Raw genomic sequence first — 22,040 nt, 5'->3', positions numbered from 1 at the left:
GGGTAAGTAAAGGGTAAGTAGAAGAAAGGTTACATAAGTACAAAGTTGATTGAAGTAAAAGCACATTTATCATGCTTAATCATATGTTTCAATGTGCAAGAGCAGTTATGAAAGTGAAAAGATGGTCACAAGTTGTTTTCACTAACTTCCCCTCACTTCATTTCATCCTCCACTACATACTTACTAATTTCCCCTTTATCCCATCATTGTTGGTTAGAATACCCTTTTCCCTTCATTTTCACCCTTGCCCCATGGTTTCACACTTCTCCCTAACAAATTACCTTCTAAAAGTCATTTCCCAACCCTAAACCCCTTTTCCCTAGTGTGAAACCCTTTCCCCTTTGAAGAAACCACTTTCCCCTTATTAATTTCTGTATTTTGCCTAAAAACCCACTAAAAACCCTTAGCCTAAGTTTAAATCCCCCCCCAAATAACCTTATTAACTCCCCCATTACTATATAACCCTTTCATTATACACCTAACCCCGCTAATTCTTTAATTAATTACAGTTTAGTGTAATTAATTCCCCCGGGCCCCAAAAAATCTCTGCCCCTGCTCTTGTCGTGCAACTTCACCGTGCGACAGCCATTAGATCTGTCACCCCCAGATCTGACGGCATGCATCCATATCGCGTTCATTCACCTCTCGACCTTTACCCGCCTGAGAGCACGTGAGATTCATGGTTTTGCTTGGGCCCCTTTTGGCTACGTGGCATCTCCTTGTTAACTCGCGTGCTCTCAAGAAAATACCACCCCACTCCCAAAAGCGGTGCGATGAGCAATGAAACCGCCTCCCCGCGTAAGCCCAAAACCATCACTGTTCATTATGAAATTCCCCACCAATTTCTAATTGTTGTCGGTTAAAAGGCAAAAGACGCCCATTTTCACCCTTTTTTGCTCAATTGCTCTGTGAAAGCCTCCTAAGCTTTCCTGCGCCACCCTGAGCCTCTGTAACCAAATTTGACCGTCAACTACCTCTCGAACATGCTCTGGAAGCCCAATTCAACCATCTAGTGCACAACTGAAGCCACAGTACCCTTTGTAGCCACCATTCACACCAGTTCATAGCCTATACCACCTTTTCCAGGTATTTTAACAAAAAACCAGAATGGCCCTCTCAGTTTAAAAACGTACAGTGAATTCAATAAATAATTAATTTAATTTAATTGATTTCCCCTAAATTGAGAATATATCCCCTTGAAATACCCAAACCCCTATCCTGCAAACTGCCAATACCTTATCTTTGTACAAAACTATTCAAAGCTTCACTTATAAAATCTGTAGAAGCCTAATTCTCACATCTTATCCTACAGATGGCTACCCAGACCTCTCTAGATGCCAGACCTGTATCAACCCCTCACCTATACTTTGACCATTTGGCCCTAGTAGATAGGGATTTCCAAATAAAATACACTGCTACTCCAGGCCACCTTCTGAAGCTCCACTGCTAGAGTAAATATAGATTCCTAAACCATGCTGATGACATCAACCTTTGGGAATCCAATTTTCCCAAGTATATATTCCCAGAAGTTCACCCTTTCCCAAATATTGTACATTGTTGTCATGCCTATTATGTCCCTAGACAAAGGGCTATTGTTGCCCCAAACCAAGAGTTGTTCTTCACTATTAGACCTGATTCAATCAACCAAATGATACAAATCCAATCTAGCCCTAAGCTACTCCTTTATCCATTGGAAACCTATTGGACATGTACTTCACATTAGACCAGGTGAAAATCAAGCAAATTTTACAGAATTTTATCATTGAAGACTGCCATACTCCTACAGATACCCCACCCTATGCTACCACCTTTTTCTCAGAGACTGCCAGGCACATAATCACCATGCTCTCATGCATCCTTGGATATACCATAGATGAGCATGTGGATGAGGTCATCTTGGCCTTCTTGTCCAGTTTCACTCCAAGCAATCCTCCTGCTATCATGTTTGATTATGCTTAGTTCATTGCAGACAGGATGCATAAACAATTCACTAGACTTCCCACTGAAAGAGTTTTGAAATACTCTTCAGTGTTGTTTCATATGTTCTTGTATTACCAGATAAATAAGTTCCCTTTGAGCATCCATAAGATGGATACCAAGGGAAAGGAGAGAGCATTCACCTACAAAGACTTCATAGACTCCTTTGTATACCCTATCATGAACATGCTGACTTCTAAGACTCAACCTAGAATCAACCCAGAGATCAAGAGAGTGCTACAATTGGCAAAGAACAACAAGGTGGGAGATTGGTACCTCTACCAGAACCACACTGAGATCAGAATCTATGGCTGCCAATTAGCCCCCTATAAGTTGCCCAAATACCTCCCTATGAGGATATTTTCTCTTGAATACTTCAGACAAATCATCAACTCTGATGAGGTCCACTTCCTAGCTTATAGGAAGAAAACCTAGTTCAAAGTGAAAAATCAAATTGGGCCCATTCATTTGCAACAATAGAGAGGCTGGACCAGAGGCTGATAGTTTACTACAAAAGATGAAGTTTAGAAATAGCTTCATATGGAAGTATGACCCTCAGGGGGTTATAACTAAACTTAAACTTAGAGTCAAGTTGGGAGCATACATCCACAACCCAACACCTAACATTGAATAATTTTATAACCAGGATGAGTGGATGGAGAACACCTTGATTGATATGGACAACACTGTTGTGGATGTAGAGAACACACTCATTGATCTTGAAAGAAAATTTGATCACAACTCTTTCCTAGAGGTTCCAGAACAAGGGGAGCCAATGAACATTCATCCTGAGCTTCAGACCCCAGCCAATGAGGAGAAGAATCCTAAGAGGAATAGGGAGGAGACATCCAGCCCTGCCATGGAGACTACTTATGAGCTCTTTGAGCTAAGAAATAAGCCCAAGTTGAATCCTGTGTCTGAACAGGAGCAAAACATTGCTTCAGCGGAAATCACTGACACTGAGACAATGGGGTGGAGAAGTAAAGAAACAACTGCATCAAGTGAAACACAACAGCCATCAACCTCCAAAACACAGATGATAGAGAGACAACAGAGTATTGAAGCTTCTTCATTCCTGACAGGGAAAAGGATATCAAAGACGGATTCAAAGAGATAAAGACGAGGAATGAAAAGTTTAAGGCAAAGATATATGCCCAATACCTCAAGCTTACACCCCCAAACCAGACTAGATTGATGTCAGGCTTTGACATCAAAGCAGGAAAGATGCAGGTATCATTTTTGCAACCCACTGTACAGTAGCTAAAGACCTCAGCAGACTACAATAAAACTAACTTTGAGGTGTTTCCCAGGGATGTCCATCCCATTGATCAGATAGAGTTCCACAAGCAGGCTGAAGAAATGATTTACTCCACCCTTATAGAAAAGGCCATGTTTGCCCACAAGTTGCAGGATTCATTGGAAAATGTCACAACCCAATAAAAATTAGAGAAGGCCTCCTCACAAGACAAATATAACAGGATGAAATCATTAGAGGACTTGGTCATTGAATTGGGCCATGACCCAAGTGATATCAAGGCCATAGAGAAATTAATCAAGAAGAAGAATGAGGACATAGCAACCCTCAAGAAACAGCTTAAGATGCCTCATTCACGGCACCCACAGAGCAAGGAGGTCCTAGAAAGTTAGAGCAATCATGAAGAGATGATGGACCTAGTGCTACAACTGAATGATCATTTGAAGGAGATGGAGAAAGAACTGGACAACTTGATGCAGCTCAAACAAGCTAGTCTGGATGATACTCCTGCAACTGTCATTCCAATGGTCACCACTGTTGTACCTTCTACTTTGGCAGCATCCTTAGCTCCCACTGCTCTAATGGCCACTACACTACCAGCATCTACATGTTTCTAGGAAAACTAGTGTCTTTTCATTCGACAAGCCCTCTAGGATTGGCAGCTATCCTAGAAACAAATAGTTTAAAGCAATTTGTGATTTCGTCTATGTATGATAGATAAGAGAGAGGCAAAGGAACCAACCTAGATCTTCCGCTTAACTCCTTGCTTGATCTCTCTCCCCCTTGACAGAGCTTACACCTCCTCTCCTACTTATCTCGCTTAGAGAATACCTGTAGAAACAAAGTAACAAAACACCGTCAAAGCATCTTGATCTATTATATCATAAGCATTGCATAATCATAAATACAATGAACATACAATGGCATTCACAAATACACAATTGTATGGAGGAAAACTCAAAGAAATTTATTAAAATAGATGGGATAATTACAACCCAGCTATCTGATCCAGCATCATCCTCCCAACATCAAAGCCCTCGTCATGTCATGAAAAGCAAGATCACCCAACAATATAATGCTCTTTCTCAGACACAAACTATCAGCACTTACAAATTACAAAATTCCAGCCTCTAGATCTCTTAGATGAGGGATCCATTTATAGATGTATGCAAGGGTGTGACTCATCTCTGGGTTTTTTATTAGTGTCATTCCACTTGTTGTTTTTGGTTCCACTTGGAGATTTCTTGAATCTCTTACTCATCCCTGGGCGAATTCAGAGAGGTAAGTGTTATAGGAGAAGTTTCTAGAAGGTTCCATGAGCATCCACTTAGCAAACTGTCTCGGAAATTTTTCCATTCTCACTCACCGCACCCCACAGAAGGCCTCTTCAGCATGCATCGCACCTGGCTAGTGTAGAAGTAAGTATGCATCGCACCTGGCTAGTGTAGAAGTCAGTATGCATCACACCCTGATAGTGGAGCAGTCAGTATGGTCCTGTTTTGGCCAGTTCTCGATGGCTTTTCAAGTGGAACTTTTGGGATGATGTAATTAGTTGACCATGATCCTTTAGGGTATGAAATAACACTTTTAGGGGTTAAAGATCCCTAGTTTATCGACATATAAGATTGGGGTTGCAGTGCCTAAATATGTCTATAACAGTTGCCCTCTAAAGCATGAAGTCGTAAATCTTGATGTCCAGCGAAATGTTTTAACATGAGGATACGAGGTTTTTGGAACTGGAAGGTGACCTGTATAAGATACAATACAATACATCATCATATATAATTTTCATGATCTAGCCAAGGCAGGCATTCCCATGCTTAGCTTTATAAGTCCATTTCATGTACATAGAATAGATAATTGTCTGCAGTTGCATATTGGTGATTCTTCATATGTAGGGTCATCATCCCTGGCTTAGATGACCATCTGTGTAGCTTCTATGTACATTTGATGTCTTTATATCCCTGAATATATCGCAGCCCAGATGGATGAAACTAGATCTGAGGTCTTCAAACTCGTTCAATCTTTTCCCAATGTACAATTCGATCCATGTGAAAAGATGTTCTGAAGTCAAACATGGAAAGACATTGTCTGATTGCCAGCCAATAATGTAAGTTGTTAACAGAGGCGAGAGGAATCACCGATAATGATAATGACCCTCAAGGTACTACAGTACAATTCAAGTGGTGTGAATATATGATCTGACGTTGAACACCACGCAAAATCTTTCGGTCAAAGGCCATTGATGTCAACCTATCGCTAAAAGTGAGAAACTTGCCATTGAGGCATGCAAGCTCCAAAGTACTGAAAGGGTTTTTTCTAAGTCAACTTCTTGGATAATGAGCTGATGTCGACGAGAAGTGACCCATCGTAGGAGGGCCTTAATGTATCCCACATCTACGACATGAAACGAAGCAAATGATTTTCTGGAGGTGAAAACGATCGATGACACAAGGTTCAGGAAAGAAGGTCATGAAAAATGGAGGTTGAAGGTATTGCAGTGGATGAGACATTAACTGAATGGTGAATTCTCGACTGAATGACTTCTCTTGAACATATCAGCAAAACTAAGATGGATTGGTAGCGTTAACCCCAAAAATGGATGGTGTGAAAGACCAATGGTGAAATGACCGGTGAACGGAATAACCCAACCCGACTCAATCATGGCGATGGAGTGAAAGTGTCATGTTCAAGAGCGACCTGCTACCATAAAATTCTTCAAGTTTTCTTCCCTTTTTCCCTAGTCATTGTTGACCAGTACCTCTTTATTTTTCTCAAGCTTGAGGAGGATAACATATGCTTGTTCTATAATTTTCCCTTCGAGCAAACTTGTCGCTGTGTTTTAGCGAGTCTAATGACAGTGAAACTCATTCTTGTCTGGGTGGACAATTTTGTCACTATTGTTTTAACAAGTTTAACGACAAAGATAACTCAGTCCTTTTCATGTTTAGAGAGTTTGAAAAGGGACGAAAGGGAAACTCCAGAAGTTCTTTTTTCGTGGCATAATCCCTTAGGTCTGAAAAAGATTAAAATAATACAAAAAGGATGACTTTCCGATCACTTTAGCGAGCCGAAAAAGAAAAGCCCTTGACAATCTTTTCATATTTAACAATTCTTAAAAGGGTTTAAGATGAATCATTTTTTGGGAACGAGTGGTGTTTAGGGTAGCAACTGGTTCTAGGTAGGCTTGGAACTTCTCAAAACACGGTGATGTGAATAGGTTGACTAATAAAGCCACTCATCACAGTTGTTCCTCAAAAGGGTAAACAATCAAGTGGAAGTGTATGATCGGCCAAAAGAATGGAGGTGATAGTAGGAACACAACCAAGGCTCAAAAGGCTGATAGCATGGCAATCACAGAGGTTATTTACCAAAGGTGGGTTCATTTTTTAATGAGCTTGAACTCTAGGGGAACATATGCTCAGTATGGGTGCGGGTTCATTTTTTAATGAGCTTGAACCTTGCGGAAAGTATGCTCAGGGGTAGATTAATTTTTTAATGAGCTTGAACCATGTGACAACATATGCTTAGGGGTAGGTTTTTCTTTTTATGTGAACTAGAAACGACCAAACTAAAAAGCTAAAAAAAACTAAAAAGCTAAGAAACTACTGAGGTTAGGTAGGATGGTTTTTGTCAACAGTTAGATAAAACACTGCCTTTGCTTCATCCGGGACGCGGACGAAGGTGAATGGTGGTCATACCAATCACCTAACCTAAGAAGCTAAAAAATCTAAAAAAACTAAAAAGCTAAAAAGTTAAAAAAAACTAGGAAATGAAAATGGTCGTTTTTAGCTTGCATAAAAAGGTTTTCATGCCCCCAGCATGATGAAAAGGAGAGTCACCAGTAACCATATGGAAACTTTATTGTGGTTAAGCAGGATGGTTTCGTCTGTGAAACTGAAAAAACACTTCTTGCACTTCATCCACAGAATAGACGAAGGTGAAAGGTATCTCAGACCAATCACATAACCTACAGGGAAACTTATTTCTATAGGAAAAATTTTCCTTTTAGTTGGGTTTGTCTGCCAAATAGACAAGGGTGCATGACCCCTAAACTTCGTTACATTCACCAGAATACTCACGGTAACTAGGTGGATGGAATGAAGGTTGAAGAGACACTGTGGATATAAAAGGATCATTTAAGGATGATGATTGACCTGGAGCTATGCTTGAACTGGGAAATGAAAGCTAGTCAACGGTGACAATTTTGCCTTCAAGCGAGAAACACAACTTTCGGAAGAGTGTTGAAACAATAGCCTCCATGTTATAAACATAGTCACGTCCAAGGAGTAGATTGTAATCTAACAGTCCTTGGACTACCATCACGTTCAGGTGAACGGTTTTCCTTCCCAAAGTTATTAGTAACTCAAGAAGGATCCCTAACGGTCGACTGGTTCCTTTGTTAAAGCCTGAAAAATTCTTTGTAACAGGCATAAGCAATGGTGAACTAAACACTTTCCAAGCAATTGAGGAAAGGATACTCACTAACGCACCCTCATCTATGATAGCGCCTGACACGATCATTTTGTAAACTTGCACTATGATCCGGAAAGGTACATAAGAAGGAAGGCAAGATCTCGCTAGTTGATTCCTATCAAAGGAAGTGATTAGACTTCTTGGAGGGGTTACCAAATAAACGGGTGAAATGACCCCTTGAGTAGTAGGAACTAGGGGATTTTCCTCCTATTGTGAAGGAACGGGTGGATTGCCCCCAAGTTCATCGGACTCTGAAGTGACAAAAGGAATTTGAACGGTATCGTTCTTACTCTCTTCGGGAATGATATGATCTTCTGAAGGTAAAACTGGGTCGACTACCATCTCGACCTGTTGACTTTGGTCCGGTATGGACTTAGAAGATTCACTTTCAGTGATAGGAGTTTCGACTGACGGTTGACTTATGTCAGTCAAATTTTCAACTAGTAAAGGACTTGGGGATAGTTTCTTGTATCCAGATGGAAGTCGCTGTGGTGAAGCAGGACAGTTATTCAAGACTCTTTTGGATTCACCCAAAAAAGGACAACAAGGAAGGGTATGGTTCCCTTCACATAACTCACATGGTACTTTGAATTTTTCTTTTTGTCCGTGAACTTCATTATCACTAGTTGATGGTGTCTTTTCGATCGTCTAGCCCTCTAGGATTGGAAGCTATCCTAGAAACAAACAATTTAAAGCAATTTGTGATTTCCTCTATGTATGATAGATAAGGGAGAGGCAAAGGAACCAACCTAGATCTTCCGTTTAACTCCTTGCTTGATCTCTCTCCCCCTTGATAGAGCTTACACCTCGTCTCCTACTTATCCCGCTTAGAGAATACCTATAGAAACAAAGTAACAAAACACTGTCAAAGCATCTTGATCTATTATATCATAAGCATTGCATAATCAGAAATACAGTGAACATACAATGGCATTCACAAATAACAACATTCACAAATACACAATTGTATGGAGGAAAACTCAAAGAACTTTATTAAAATAGAAGGGAGAATTAAAACCCAGTTGTCTAATCTAGCATCATCCTCCCAGCATCAAAGCCCTCTTCACCTCATGAAAAGCAAGATCATCGAACAATATAATGCTCTTTCTTAGACACAAACTATCAGCACTTACAAATTACAAAATTCTAGCCTCTAGATCTCTCAAATGAGGGATCCATTTATAGATGTATTCAAGGGTGTGAGTCATCTCTGGGTTTTTGATTAGTGTCATTCCATTTGTTGTTTTTGGTTCCACTTGGAAATTTCTTGGATCTCTTACTCATCCCTGGGCGAATTCAAAGAGGCAAGTGTCATAGGAGAAGTTTCTAGAAGGTTCCATGAGCATCCACTTAGCAAACTGTCTCAGACGTTTGTCCATTCTCGCTCACCGCACCCCATAGAAGGCCTCTTCAGTATGCACCACACCTAGCTAGTGTAGAAGTCAGTATGCATCACACCCTAATAGTGGAGCAGTCAATATGGTCCTATTTTGGCCAATTCTATATGGCTTTTCAGGTGGAACTTTTGGGGAATGATGTAATCAGTTGAACATGATCCTTTAAGGTATGAAACAACACTTTTAGGGGTTAAAGAGCCCTAGTTTCTCAACATATAAGATTGGGGTTGCAGTGCCTAAATATGTCTATACCACTACACCAACTACATTAGCAACAGGATCGATAACAACAGGCTCTACAGGTGATGAAGCAAACAGGTTGGTCAAAGCAATGGAAGAAATGTCCATTCAGACCACTGAGATGAACAGAATTAAGGAGAAAGTCACCAGCCTGGAAATAGATTACAAATTGTCCCAAACCATGTACAGAGAAGAACAACAAAAGGCCACAAGAATGACTGAAAGAATCAAAATCCTAGAGAAAGAACTGACACTAAATGAACCTCTAGGTCAGGCTAAGGAACAACTGTGGACCAATATCATTGACTCTGTCAATGATATTTGGCCATCCATCCAAGTTAGATTTGAACAAATTGAATTGATAAAGCGGGCTACAGAAGCCATTCAGAAAGTCAAAGAAGAACTTGGAGATATTCCAGAGGAAGCAACAAGAATCATCCACTTCCTCAACTCCAAGAACAAGTATGAGCTACAAGAACCAGAGATACCTGATAGGACAGGTACAATTTTGGAAGTTAGAAGAGTCTTGACCAAGAGGAATTTCATGTTGAACTTGGAGGGTAAGTGTCAAACCATGCAACTGGCCATTGACAGGTTCATGGTCAAGTTCGAAATTTTGAGGCAAAAGGGATTACACGATCCCTTAGTTATAAATGATAAGTAAATGAAACAGGAGATCAACTAAACACTTCATCCATGAGGGGCATACCAAAAGGAAAAGTATTGTATCTAACTTTTGAAAACTTGTTTTACCTCTAGCATGAGGTAAAACACCTTTTTATTAATAAGCCAACTTTTTCCAAGTATAAAGAGGTAGATGAGATATACCGAAAAAAGCTCAATATCCAATTACCAGATGTTGAGACATGGGAAAAACTCAATGATTTACTATAGGAAATACATAGTAAAAATATAAATGTACAGTAAAAAGTAAAAGAGCACAGTAAAAGGATATTGACAAGTCAACAAGGTCAAAGAGTATCAGATGAAAGTGTATTAGATCAAAGGTCATAAGCAAATATGAAATCCAGTGTGAAGACCAAATAGCCAAGTAGCTTAAAGGGAAAAAGATCAAAGACTAGAAGACAGTAGAACCTAAAGAAAAGGGACAGCAAACAACAATTCAATAGCTATCTTTGTCTTCTTGCATGAAGATATTTCTTTTTCCTAGATTAGTTCTCAATGGAGTTTGAGATATTTTGTAAATTCTTTTAGTATAAATACTTCATAGTTCGAAGTATTGAGTGTGGATTGCTACACATTTGTAGATTTCTTTTGATCTTAATCCTAAGGGTGATTGTACCAATTTTCAAGTCAACGGACTAGAGCAAGTAATAAAAAGATTGCACTAGAGGATTCATGAGATGAAGTATTGCAGTGAAGTATCTTCTTTCTCTCATTTTTTAACCTTCTTATGTGTTTCATAAACTTAATTGTTTTCCAAATTTGAATGTATTAACTAGAAATACCACTCAGAATTTGTTTAAGTACACTCTGTTTTGCATATTTAGTCATTTATATGTTTTCCTCTGATATCCAGATTTGAGAACCCTCAATTTCTCTCCCATCCTAGTTGACCTCTTTCATTCCTTCCATAATCTAGCCTAAGGAACCCTTAATTGCTCCCTGGATCCGATTAGAAACTATTTCACCATCCAGCCATTGAGATCTGTAATAACTCATCTATCTTGCCCTGTAGACACTATTTTTAAAGATTGATCCAGTCCAGTTTGTCTGGCATTCGACTCGATAGCACAATGGTAAAAGAAAATCCTTTTTCATCTAAATGATCCCACCACCCAAATTCAAATCAAAAACCAAAGCACAATCATAACTAGCCTAAAATTAATTAACTAAAACAAAGTTAAATCATAAAGAGAGAGCCATCTCTGAGATTAGGAGGGCTAGGTCTTGATCTCCAAAAGTGGTTTGTGGTTACCTATATCATTTCTTTTTCTGACAACTTCGAAGAAATTTTGGAGTGATAACATACACAATGAAGGATCACCAAGATAGGAACTTACAATAACCTACTCCCAATTCCACAGAACTAGTCATTCACAAAGTAAAGGAAGAATTGATAGAAAACAGATGAGTAGCAGGGGGAGCACATCATGAGTGAGATGTGGGTTGACCAGAGACCTTCACAGGGACAACAAAGGGACACTTTCTCCTTCCTCTTTCCATTTTCTTTCTTTGTTCATTGATCTCTGTTTATTGCCAAGAAGGGATTGAATCCCAATTGTAATCGTTTTGGGAAACAATGCCTTGTAGTGTTCGAGACAGCTAGTCTAGTAGATAGCTAGAGCTCTGGCTCAGATATATTGTAAACTATAATTCCAGCTCCCCCTCTTCTTATAAAAATGGGGAAGCAACACTTTAACAGGGGTTGGCTGGTTACATAATTTCTCACCTGCAAGGCCTAAGTTCTCAGAAGCCATTTTGGTTCCATTTTTTTTTCATGGGGGTTTCACTGATATCGTGTTGAATGTATGGACTGGTTAAATGTAGCCTTTGAGATAAATGGTATTTCCGATGTTGATTCCAAGCATGATCGATGTGCAGTATGTTTTCCCTTCTCTAACCTCATTTCATAAGTTGTTTTTCCTTCTCTGAAATAGTGTAATGAGATTGTTGGTTTCTCCTTGGTTCATGGAGTCACCCTGGCTGCTAAATAGAGAACAGTATCTGTGTGTATTATAGATTTACTTGTGTTTTTCAATAGCCTACAATACCTGTGGTAACTACATATTTACCTGTGTTATTATATTAGCCTACAGTACCTATATGTGAACAACCTTTCTCACACTGTTTGGTGATAGAGGTACCCATTTGATAGGCATGAAACCTCAATAAGTACTCTGTTGTTTCTATCACTGCACCTCCTCCTTCTTCCATATTTCTATTGTAAAATATTTTCTTAGTATTTTGTGGTTTACAGCCCTATGCATCGAATTCCATTTTTCTACTGAAACGTTGTTTCTTAGGATTTTGTTTATTACAGCCCTATGCATCTACTTCCCTCATTCCTTTCCTCCTCTCCACCATTTCTACAACTTCATTTTTAAGTTGTCTCAATGTTGTGTGTTGGCCACCATAAGAAGAGGTCATTTCTCTTTGAGATTGCCCCTATATACCCCCATCATTTTAATCCATGATTTGGCTTGAAGCTACCTTAGTGAAGGCTTATTGAACCAAGCCCATCCTATTACCTTTTTATGTGACAATTGGATTTTTGAAAACCCCTCACAAATTATCTCTTAAGCACTCATCACTCTAAGATGTCCTAGGCACTGGTCTACAATCAACACAGAGGTTGCATCTAGGAGGCTTTCTATCTCCTATGCAACACTTGTGTTGTTGGTGTGATTTGGAGCTACAACATCTTCTAGTGCCATTGCCGGGGAGGGGATTAGAATATGTTTCCCTGGGTACGACAAAATTTTACATTTCCTTTGTTAAGTGAGCAAGGGAAGTGTGGGTTGAAGATCTCTCACCTTAATGACTCCACTATCCCAATTTTATGGTAAACATCCTGGCGACTCCACTATCCATATCTCTGCTTGATCATCTTGGCCTTCAAGCAACCCCATACTCACTATGGTGCTACAACAGCCGAAAACTTTCCCTACTTTTGAAATTGAAACCACTCATATAGGGAGGTTTTCAAGATGGACCTTCCTGCATTTATGTCCAACCAATTTTCCCCAGTGGATTTGTCTTCTATTGTTGGTTATCCCAATCATGTCCTCGTGTTTCATGAGTTGAATATGTATTTGCCTAGATTCCGTGGGAACACAAAAAGAAGACCTAACCAACACCTCAAATACTTTCATGAATGCATGGAGAAACAAGGTATTCTTCTTGAATATGCATAAATGAAGTTGTTCAAATTGTCTTTAGATGAGGATTCTAGAGTCTAGTATAGAACAATAGCTCATGGAAAAATATCTTCCCTAAGAAGTTTTCATACATTGTTCAATCACTATTACAAAGGATTATATCCATCGAGTGATCTATTTGAAGATTGTTGTGCATACTTTAATGATGAATACATTCCCGAGGTTGATGACTATGTTGAAGATATTTGTGGAGCTCCACTCCAGGAAAACATATACTCGCATCAAGAAGCATCACCCACTAAGCAAGAAAGTGAAGAAGGAAACATCATTGAGCCGCCAACAAACCCCCTGGGACCTGATTCAGCCGAATGTGATATTTCCCCTTCCTATGATGAATATGAATCTGGTGAAGAGTCAAGTGATGTAGAGCCACGATGCTCCCAGTCAGGGGAAGTTGCTCAAGAAGAGGAAGCCCATCAAGAAGTCAGCAAAGAGCCTCCTGTTGTGGGGAAAAATGCCTATGCAGGACGATCCTATCCACCTAAGGTGTGACAGTGCCTTAGCAACAAACAGATACAGCTATTATGGTTTCTTCCTTTATGAAAAGTGAAAGAGGGGAGATCGATAGACTTACCGTTGTCTTCCGTTTGTCCCTCGATCTAGATCCTCTTCTCTTTGGGTGTTCACAGCTACTTGCCTCCTCGCTTGCTCAAGAGAACAGCTACTTGATTTCCATGAGATCAAAAGAGAACAGCTACCTGTGACAAGAGAACAGCTACTTGCGACAAGAGAAGAACACAACACAAAGGCAAATATTCATGTTCATAAATGATTCAGGATTAGAAGTAAATCAAATACACTAATGCAATCATACAAAATACACCAGCATATAGGAAAGAACCAAGATAGCTTTATTGATTGATAACAGGGTTCAGGAAGAGATACAACCCAGAGGGCTCCAATCCAGCATCTCCTTCCCAGCAGAATGGAATTCCTTCTTCAGCTCCCTTCAAAGCATTAAGCACCCAATGTTTCCAGTCTCAAACCAACAGCAATTCTTTGCAATAACAAAATTCTAGCCTCTAGATCTCATGGAGGAGAGATCTATATATAGTTATTTTGGAGAGAGGATGAGTCAGCTTGAGATCTGACTAGTGTCCTCTCCCTCTCTCAGTTCTTGAGTCCACTTGGAGGTTCTTGCTTCCACTTGGAGATTTGGGACCTCTTACTCATCACCAGTCGAATTCCCAGAGGCAAGTGTCATTTTGGAAGCTTCCTGGGCATTGACACATTGAGGAATGAGCCTGCCACTTGTCCAAACTCGCTCAGCGCATGTAGCCTTTGTTGGAGTTGACATTCAACGCAGGTAGACAGTGGAGCAGTTGACATTCAACGTAGATGCTCAGTGGAGCAGTTGACATGACCCTGAATTGACTTGTTTTTGAGTGGTTTCAGGTGGAGAACTTCTGTGAATTGCTGTGGTTGGTTTGCCTTGTTCCTCTAGGGGTAGGAACAACATGTTTAGGGACTTTGGATCCCTTAGATTATGGACATTTCATGCTCCATGCTGTAAGGCACAAAAATTTCTATAACAGTTTCCCCCTAAAGTATGAGGCCGTTTATCGGGTAAAATGCTTTATCCAGGAGGGTCCGAAGTTCATCCATCTGCTGGGAGGAGACCTGTAATAAGATACAATACAATACATTATGATTCATACTTCTTTCATGATCTAGCTAAGGCGGGCATTCCCATGCTCAGCTTTATAAATTCATTTTTGTACATAGAACAGACGATCGTCTGATGGTAGACTGATAACTTTGGCGAAATTATCATTTTTTGAGTAGGATGATCATCTGCTGCAATGATGTACATGTCAAATGTCTTTATCTTTCCTGAATATATATCGCAGCCTGGATGGATGAAACTAGATCCGGGGTCTTCAAACTCGTTCGATCTTCACTCTAAGTACAAGTCGATCCATGTGAGAATTGCGCTGAAGTCGAACATGGAAAGACATCGCTTGATTACCGGTCAATGATGTAAACCGTTAACAAGTGTGAGAGGAATCACCGATAATGATAATGACCCTCAAGGTACTGCAGTACAATTCACGTGGTGTGAATAAAGGACTTAGCGTCGAACACCACGCAAAATCTTCTGGTCGAAGGTCATTGATGTATACCTGTCCCCGGAAGTGAGAAACTTGCCATTGAGGCATGCAAGCTTCAAAGTACTGAGGGGGTTGTTCCTAGATCAACTTCTTGGATAATGAGCTGATGTTGACAAGAAGTGATCCGTCAAAGGAGGGCCTTGATGACTCCCACATCAGTGACACGGAACGGAGCTAATGATTTTAATGGAGGTGAAAACGATCTGTGACATATGATTCAGGGTGGCGGTCATGAGTGGATGAAGGATAATGTATGGCAGTGGATGGGACCCGGTTGAATCTTTCTGAACGACTTCTCTTGAACATATGGCGACACTGATGCGATGGATCGGTAGCATTACCCCAAATATGGATGGTATGGCGAGACCATGGTGATGTGACCGGTGAATGAAACAACCCAACCCGATTGTGGTACGGAGGAAAAGTGTCATGTTCAAGAGCGACCTGCTACCATCAAAGTTTCCTTGATTTTCTCCCAATTTTTCCCCAGTCATTGCTGACCAGTACCTCTTTATTTTTGTCAAGCTTGAGGAGGATAACATATGCTTGTTCTATAACCTGCCCTTCGGGCAAGCCCATCGCTATGTTTTAACGAGCCTAGCGATATTGAAACTCGTTCTCGTCTAAAGACAAGTTTGTCGCTATTTAACAATTTTAACGAGTCTAACGACAAGGATAACTCGGTCCTTTTCATTTTTAGAGAGTCTGAAAAGGTACGTAAAGTCAAATCCAAAATTCCTTTTTCGTCATCTAATCCCTTAAGTCCGAAAAAGTATAAAACAATACAGAAGGGATGAGTTTTCGATAGCTTTAACGAGCCGAACAAAACAAGCACTCGATCTTTTTGTGCAATAATCCCTCAGGTCTAAAAAGATTAAAATATAGAGGAGGGATAGCTCTTCCTGTCCTTTAACGAGCTGGAAGGCCAAAACTCGACAATCTTTTCACATTTTACGAGTCAATTGAAAAGAGCTTAAAGAAGACTCGTCTTTTTAGGAATGAGTGATAAACAGAGTTAGCAGCAGATTCCAGGTACATGTTGGAATTTTCCAATCACGACAGTGTCACAAGGATGGCTAGGTGAAATCACTCTTCGCAGTTGTTCCTCAAAATGGGTAAACAATCATATGGAGGTGAACGATCGGCCAAATGAAAGGTGGAGGTGGCAGGTGCAAACACGACCAAGGCTTTAATGGCTGATGATATTACATTCACGGTGGTTATTTACCGGGTAGGTTCATTTTTTAGTTAAAAATGAGCTTAAACATTAGAGGAAACATTTGCTCACTGCTTATATTTATTTTTTAACGAGCATGAAGACCGCGTTAAAACTGCTCGGATCTTGCGTTTATTTTTTAACGAGCATGAACTTAATGCTAAAACTGCTCGATTATATAGTCAAATTTGATTTTTTACCATAACTAGCTTTTCTCTTTTCAGGGATAGTATTGCATTCTCAATTGCTGCATCAAACTTAGTTAGAAATGAATAACATTTGCATGGAAATGAGAATATAACCCTAATATTTCGCTTTGAACTACGTAAAAAGCAATTAAAAGGTGTTTTTACCTCTCATTTTACCATTTCCTTTGAACTTGGTTTGTTGGAGCTTTGGAGGTGCTTCTTTCCCCTTGATTTTCACCAGCTGATTTCGGGAGATTCTGTGGACGATTCTCGACGCCGTCTGGACCAGGTAGGAGCTAAACCCTAGCTCTTTCTTTTCATGGTTTCATTTTTCCATTCTGTGCCTGTTTCCTTGTCTTTCTGAGCACCTGGGGTTTTGCCAGGGCGCCCTGTCATCAACGCAGGTTGTCCACTCGAAACCTGCGCTGAATGTCAAGCTGCCTTGAGGCAGCTTGACCTTCAACGCAGGTGGAACACTGTCTACTTGCGTTGGGACTAGAAAACTGATTTTCTGGCACAGTTTTTGATGAAATTTCACCATTTTCTCATCAAATCTAGGATTTTATTCATTCTCTTGTTTGTTTTGCAGGGACCTTTGAGCAAGATGTCACTTACATGGCGAGAACGAGAACATGAAGAAGAAGATATGATTGCTCTCCATGACCCTGTCACGGTGAACGCGCTGCGGAACTGTGGCCTGCTGAAGTTTTTTCGTATCTCTAGCATGAGAGCACAGATCTCTTTATTGCAGTATATGCTTGATGCTTGGGATCCCATCAACCAAGTATTCCAGATTAGGGGAAAATCTATCCCCTTGACCATCGTAGACATTTACTTCTTGACTGGGTTGTCAAGGCGGGGTGCCCCCATTTCTTTGTCAGGTTCGGCCCAGGGGAATGACTCCGTGAGAGACTATGTCCGTCAGTATTGCAGGGAAGGTTCCCAGCCGAGCAGAGACGGCAAGGTCGTTATCCGTGAGATTACTGATAGGTCCCTCAGGTCCATTCTGTATACTATTGGTAGGATGGTCGGTAGCGCATCTCTTCATGTTGCCAACAGGTCTTACGTACAGCACGCCTTGGAGTGTCTCCAACCGAAAGTATTCAACTGGTGTGATGCAGTACTTGTTCAGATGAAAAGTCAATTGACCAAGGTAAAGGACGGGAAGCTGAAGAACTTTGGATTTGGTTCTATTTTGACTGCCTTCACCTTGGAGAAAATACCACTGATGCAGCCTCAGTATATTGCACTCGACTTACCTTCTCCGACCGAGCCACGCATGCAGAGATGGGTCGATCACATGTCTAGGCATGCCAGTCAATCTCAGATTACTTTCACTGATACCTTCTTCCGGTGGTTCGAGCGCCAGGAGATGGTCTATTTCGAGTACCCATATGTTGGCATGGATTTCCGAGGCGATCCGGATTTGGTGTTACCGGATGGTGAACAATGGGGTGCTATTGGTAAAATCTTCGACCATATTACTGTTTACTATTCTTATTTATAATGTCTTTGTGCTTTATTCTATCAAGACTTTAATCAAACTCATGTGTGCATGCAGATGTTGGTCCTGTTCGTCCAGCAGTTCGCCCGAGAGCGGCAGTTGCTGCCCCAGCAGGGGAGACTGCTGGGAGAGTTATTCTCCGCGATCTTGATGTAGCCGAGACCCTTACAGCTGTGCAGGAGCAGGTTGAGAGCCTTACTCTCGGCATTCCCGATGTGAGGATTGATGAGTTACCTTTACAGTTGCAGTGGCATACTACTGGCGTGCCTAGACGATGGACTCGTCTCTTGCGCATGATTGCACAGGCCGTGACGTGCTATCATGAGCATCACTAGACTAGGGTGCCCCGTAGCACTTTTGAGTTTTTGGGTCATATGACCGATTTTGTCTTGGTTACAGAACATTATGTATGAACAATAAACAGCTTATATATATATTTTGATTTTCGAGTTTTATTCTGGTTGAGTTAAATGATCCATATGTACAATCATTGATGATGTGAATCTTTTTATAAATGTCGCAAATGTCTATCTAACACATAGTTTGCTAATGAGTCGGTTAATGTGTTCAAGTTTCTGGAAATATGCTGGTATTGAATTGAATCAAACTGTCTTTCCAAAATCTTAACCCTTAGGAACATGCGGTAAATAGCTGGATTGCGAACGGAATATATACCATTGAGTTGTAGTATTACAAGTTGTGAGTCTAGCCTGACAATTAGTCGGCGTATACCATGGGCGATGGCATCAGAGAGTAGTTCTATCAACACGCTATAATCAGCGATGTTATTCGTTGATTGCCCAATACACACCCCTCTGAAACTTACTAACTCGCCGCTTGGATCAAAAATGGCCCAGGCTGCGGAGGATAGGTTCCGCGAACTATGACTTGCTCCGTCGGCATATCCAACACATGTCTCCAGAAGGTTTGACATCTGGAATAAATGTAAAAAGGTGGATCACTCGACCAAAACAAACACTTTAGCAAAAACAAAATACAACAAAAGCATACAGGTTACTGTTAGAAAATTATATATTGCGGAGCAATGGAACACATAAAATATTGCAGAAATATAAACACAGAAAACGCACAAAACAAGAGAGACACAGATATACGTGGTTCACCCAGTTTGGGCTACGTCCACCCCGAACAGCCAGTCCTTCCTTTTTATTATCCAGCAAAATGAAGAGACACAACCTACAGCAAATCCGCTGTAATATCCTCTGTTTTCTCTCACAGTCTCACCTCTCTGTTTCTCGCTCACCGAATACACATCTATTACACAGCCTCAAATACAATACCCTCATACAAAGAGAGGGGTTGCCTTCTAGGGCAAAAAACCCTAAACTAAACATAAGTTCTACCGTCAGATCATCCGCCTAATGAACGGCCCAGATTGACTAGAAATTACTATACTTTTACAAGGCAATTTTACAGCTATTTTTAGCTTCGGGGGCGCTGCCCCCGAAACCCCTTGCAGCGAACATTTTACGGCGCCGTTTCCGCCCCCATTTCGAACTGGGGTCCTATGTGGCGATACCTTCGAATATAGAAGATAATCAGGCTCCACACCCAACAATCTCCCACTTGGAGACTGATTGTAGCAACTCCACCGCTGCTCCATTTGCTGGACAATGACTCCTCTTTGGACCTGGTTGTTTCTCATCTTCATCATCATCCTTGAAGACCAACTGAAACTGAGCATATTCTTAGTTTCTCCCTGGTTACAACTTTTGTTAACATATCTGCAGGATTCTGGCTAGTGTGTATCTTTTCCAGCTTCAACTCTCCATCTTCCAACACTGATCGTATGAAATGGTACTTGAGCTGTATGTGTTTAGTCCTGGAATGAAACACTGAGTTCTTTGCAAGATGAATGGCACTTTGGCTATCACTGTATAACGTGCACATATCATGCTCCTTACCCAATTCACCCATAAACCTTTGTAACCAAATCATTTCTTTACTAGCCTCTGTAGCAGCAACATACTCTGCTTCTGTTGTTGAAAGTGCAACAACACTTTGGATTTTTGAAACCCAACTGACAGCTGTTCCTCCAACAGTAAATACATATCCTGTAGTGCTCCTCCTGTTATCTCTGTCACCTGCCATATCTGCATCAACATATCCTTGTAGGGAGATGTTTGAACCACCAAAGCATAATGCTTGATTTGTGGTACCTTTCAAATATCTGAGAATCCATTTCACTGCCATCCAATGTTCCTTTCCTGGATTGTTCATGTACCTGCTTACAACTCCCACTGCATGTGCAATATCAGGCCTTGTGCAGACCATTGCATATATTAAGCTTCCAACTGCCGATGCATATGGAACTTTAGACATATAATCCATGTCTTCTTGGGTCTTTGGCCACATTTCCTTGCTAAGTTTGAAATGGCTAGCAAAAGGTGTACTAACTGGTTTTGCATTGTACATGTTAAATCTTTTCAACACCTTTTGTATGTACTCATTCTGAGACTGTTAATTTACGATTTTTCCTGTCTCTAGTTATTCTCATACCAAGGATTTGTTTCGCAGCTCCCAAATCCTTCATTGCAAATGAATTTGCCAATTTTCTTTTGAGCACATTTATTTCCTGCATGTTAGATCCTACAACAAGCATGTCATCTACATACAATAACAATATAATATAGCTGCCATCATTTCGCTTTTTCAAATAAACACAATGATCAGAGTGACATCTAGTATACCCTTGTTCAGACATAAACTTGTCAAATTTTAAATACCACTGCCTTGGAGCCTGTTTTAAGCCATACAAACTCTTCTTCAACCTGCACACTAGTTTCTCCTTCCCTTTCACCTCATATCCTTGTGGTTGCTGCATATATATCTCTTCCTCCAAATCCCCATGGAGAAAGGTTGTCTTTACATCTAACTGCTCAAGATGCAAATCTTCAGCTGCTACAAGACTTAAAATAGTTCTGATTGAAGTCATTTTAACAACAGGAGAAAATATTTCATCAAAATCAATACCTTTCTTCTGTGCAAACCCCTTCACCACAAGTCTAGCTTTATATCTCTATTTTCCTCCATCTTCTTCCTTCAGCCTGTAAACCCATTTATTCTTCAATGTAGTTTTTCCTACAGGCAACCTGACTAAATCCCAAGTCTGGTTATGCATTAAGGAGTCCATCTCTTCTTCCATGGCCACCTCCCACTTCTTCCTGCTTTCAACCTGCATTGCTTCTTCATAACATTCGGGTTCACCGGAATCAGTCAGCAATAAATAATATAATGAAGGAGAGTATCGTTCAGGGGGTCTACTTATCCTGGTAGATCTTCTAACACCACTTTCAGGTGTTTCGGGTGCCTGTTGCTGTTGTGGTGGTTGCTGTTGTTGTGGTTGTTGATTATTATTATTTTCAGGCACCTTTACTTTTTCAGTGATTTCATCAAAAACTGCGTATTCCTTGTTTTCCTTTTCCTGTTTCTTTTCCTGCAACTGATTCTTATACAAGACCTTTTCATTGAATATTACATCTCTACTCCTAATGATTTTGTGATTTTTGTAATCATATAAGCGATAACCAAAATCATTAACACCATATCCAATAAAGGTACATTTCTTTGACTTTGCCTCAAGCTTTGTTCTATTTTCTTTATCAATATGGACAAAGGCCTCACAACCAAAAGGCTTTAAAATAGAGTAGTTTACCTTTTTACCTGTCCATGCTTCCTCTGGAACACCACCATCCAAGGAACTTGAAGGCCCTCTGTTTATTAGATAAACAACAGTATCTACAGCATCTGCCC

Source organism: Pinus tabuliformis, chromosome 3_2 (genome assembly GCF_031772625.1).
Source record: "Pinus tabuliformis cultivar Carrire ecotype Pingquan chromosome 3_2, CPIR1, whole genome shotgun sequence".
In the NCBI taxonomy this organism is placed as follows: Eukaryota; Viridiplantae; Streptophyta; class Pinopsida; order Pinales; family Pinaceae; genus Pinus; species Pinus tabuliformis.
Note: the sequence above shows the minus strand (reverse complement) of the source record.